The sequence below is a fragment of the Grammomys surdaster genome, unplaced genomic scaffold (genome assembly GCF_004785775.1).
Source record: "Grammomys surdaster isolate TR1022 unplaced genomic scaffold, NIH_TR_1.0 946, whole genome shotgun sequence".
NCBI lineage: Eukaryota > Metazoa > Chordata > Mammalia > Rodentia > Muridae > Grammomys > Grammomys surdaster.
The window spans coordinates 195,734-199,468 of NW_021605365.1; positions in this window are offsets into that span (position 1 = coordinate 195,734).

The window sequence follows — 3,735 nt, forward strand, 5'->3', positions numbered from 1 at the left end:
ACCCAAATCCCCAGGACCACGGATGGTACTTAGATATGGAGCCTCTGGGAAGTAATTAGGCTACAAAGCGAAACCCTTACGAATGGGATTAGTATCTTTATTCGAAGAAACAGGAGAGTCCCTCTCCTCCATGTGAAGATAAACAACACAATGGCATTAGGCTCCCAAAGCCAGAAATAGAGCCCCCATCAAATACGGAATCAGTGGATACCTTGACCTCAGCACCCCCAGGCTTCAGAACTGTCAAATCGCCAAATCTATGCTTCTATCCTCCTGACAGTCTAAACAGACTAGCATCACATGAGACAGAAACGAGCATTAAAATTAAATCACTATTAAGGGACAAATTGGGCCTCGTAAAAAATGTCACCTCCTTTAGAGACTCCCGCCCATGCACCTAACAACAAAAATTTTAATCAGACAGCTACTTGTCTGTTCAGGCAAAAGAATTCAGAACACATGTCTGTCTCAGGCAGAAATGATAAAAATGTCACATAATTAAAACCGTTATCGAGAATAAAGCACGGCACTCCGGAACTGCACTGATCATCGGCTGTACCGTGACTTTCCCTCCACTCTCTGAACTTTCATCAACAAAGGACGACTCTTCAGGATAGACAGGGTAGTGTTCCCCTGCACATTGAGGCCTCTTAAAGAATTCTAAATTTCATTCAGGAGCAGTGAGGAGGCCTTTAACAGCAAGATGGTGCATATCTTGATGTGCCAACATTTATCTACACAGCTTGCATTCCCAGATTTCCTGATTCTGTGGCTGGAGTCTGTATTTCCTCAGCCAGTCCAGGGCTAGTTCTAAGGGGACATGCCATGCTGGGATCAGGGCCTTCTGGGAGGGAGGCAACACCGTGAGCAGGAAGGGAGGTCTTTCAGAGAAAGCCTCTTCAGGTTCAAAATAGCAACAATTACCGCTATCCAGCAACAATGTTGCTGAATATCAGGAGCCCCACTGTGGGCGGGCGTTCCTAACGCATGACTGGCACAGGGGGCATCTTGCTGAACACAGTCAAGGTTAAGGTAGCATCGGCTAAATCACACACGCTGGTCTCCTCGAAGGTGGCAGTATTCTGCCAAGGAAATGCCAACCTCAAATGCATTTTGGAATTGTCTACTTCTGTCATCACCTTCTCCAGCTCCCTGTGCCTGTGGAGAGGTGCCAGACAGGGGAAGCCTGCAGTCTGTCCCACACAGCTGCCGCAAGCCCCACCTCTGTCCCACCCCCACCCCCTAACAGCTCAGCTGGAGGCTGCACAGGCACATGGGTGCAACGGGCTCCTTCCTGCACAAGGGCCTCACCATGAACTTGACATTGGCTTTTTAAGACATTTAAGACATTCCTATTTTTAACAGGCACTGGTTGGCTCACAATCCTCTTTTGTGAGATTCCCCACAAAAGTGTATGGTGACTTCTTTTCCTCCCTTGGGAACCCCTCCCACTCTGCAGGGTGTCTCTGACTTTTCCTTGATTTCTCAATTTTCTTCAATTTCCCCATTTTTTTCTGTAATGATTATTAATAAAGCCGCCTTCTGCTTTGCAAGGAGAGAGAGAGACACACACACAGAATAAGAAAGACAGAGACAGAGAGACAGAGAATGGATTTGTGGATTGTCATGTAACTTGGCTCTGGAACATCAAAACAATAGGCAAGAAGTTTCCATGTCATTTAAGCCAACCCAACTGCAATCTGGGTGGCACTTCAAGGGGTGGGTGAGCCTGGTGTGAAGCTGACACTCCAGGGGAGCCGGGGTGGCGTTAAGTAGTCACCATTTGTCGCAGATCAAAAGGCAACACTCAGCAGTTGTTTCAGACTAAGATGAGCAGAAACCCTGCAGATATTTTCCTTCTGATGAGCACAAAAGAAAGTAACAGTGAACTGGCTTTTAGCAGCTTTCTCAATGCGAGAGCCCTTCTCAGCGGGGTGGGGGGTGGGGGTGGGGATGTGAGGTTATGAGGGTGCAGTGCAGCGGGAGAGCTTGCCTAGCATCCGAGGCTCTTGATTTGGTCCTGACACTGAAAATCACAAAAGAAGTGCTGGGAGGGCTGACAGAGAACCTAGAGGCTCTCAGGAACCGGATCTTCTTTTGAGTTAAATACATAGTAACAAATCAGACCTTCAACAGATCTCAAAAACCAGAGAGGAAGTTGGCAGCAACCGGGAAAAGGCTGAGTTTAAGTTGATAAATTAAAAATGTTGTTATTGTATACATATGGCCGCTTTGTGTATCATGTGCGTGACTGGTGCCTATGAACACTAGAACAAGGCACCAGATCCCCTGGGACTGGAGGTACAGATGGTTGTGAGGTGCCACATGGGTGCTGGGAGTCTCTGGAAGAGAAGTCAGCGCTCCTAACAACAAAGCCACCTCTCCAGTCCTAATTATTGATTTCTAAATTTAAAAAGCAAAAAAAAAAAAAAAGTACTTAACTAATATAAAATGGTGAAATTTAATTATTAAATTTATTATAATTTATTTAATTGTAATTAATTTTATAATTAATTCTTAACAATTAATCAACCATTGAGTAAATTTAAAATGGTATTTATGGGGTTGGAGGTATAGCTCATTAGTAGAACGTGTCTAGCGTATGGGAAGCCCTGAGTTCAATCTCTAGTGCTAAACTAAAACCGTGGAGAATAATACTTATGACACACAAGTAAGGCATACAGGCAATGTCAGGAGCATGATATACAGACAAACAAGCAAAGCGCCCACATGTATACAATAACTTAATGGATATCCTTAAGGCATAAGGCATGTCAGGAGGTCTGTGAGCTCAACACGGTCACCAAACAAATCCTGGCATCTCCTCTTCAGGGGTAAGCACTCCTTTAGTGTCATGACCAGTGGCAACCAGGTGATCAGTAAAGGGAAAAAGCCCCACTCCTATGACCTGTTTTCCCAGATGTTCCACAAACAAACCTCACCTACCCTGGGTCCGAGGACTTTGTCAACCTTGGTTTTCTCTCTCTCTCTTTTTTTTAAATAAGCAGGAGTCTACAAACTCACTGCATGCCAATGAGAGCTCATTTTCTTATTATCCAGATGTTAGCCTGAAGAAAGACCAGATAGAGCAGAGGGTAACCTGGACACATCAATTAGAAAGAAATTGTGGCCGGGCGGTGGTGGCGCACGCCTTTAATCCCAGCACTTGGGAGGCAGAGGCAGGCGGATTTCTGAGTTCGAGGCCAGCCTGGTCTACAGAGTGAGTTCCAGGACAGCCAGGGCTATACAGAGAAACCCTGTCTCGGAAAAACAAAAACAAAAGAAAGAAAGGACGAAAGGACGAAAGGACGAAAGGACGAAAGGACGAAAGGACGAAAGAAAGAAAGAAATTGTGACAAATTTTATATCCAATGTGTGACACTTGGATCCTTTACAAACACAAACTTATTTACAATCCAGACTAGCTAATAAAGAACCCTCTTGATGTCCCCTGGGCCCTCTTTCATTAACCTGGAGACCAGGCAACATTGGGCCTAGAGATGGTGTGTTATCATTTAGAGCAAGGACTGGCATAAGGCTTGAAACTGGGCACTACAAAGCAAATATATCTGCAGCACTGCCCTCCGTTGCTACAAAGAAGTTGAGAGAGGCCCAAGGTGACTGGAACTAGAGCTAGCCCCCTAAGAGGCTCTTCGGGAAGAGACCCTGCACCTAGGATGTCCATAGAATGTCTGCACCAGATATTTTGTTTCTGAAAAAGTTTAAAAACTAACT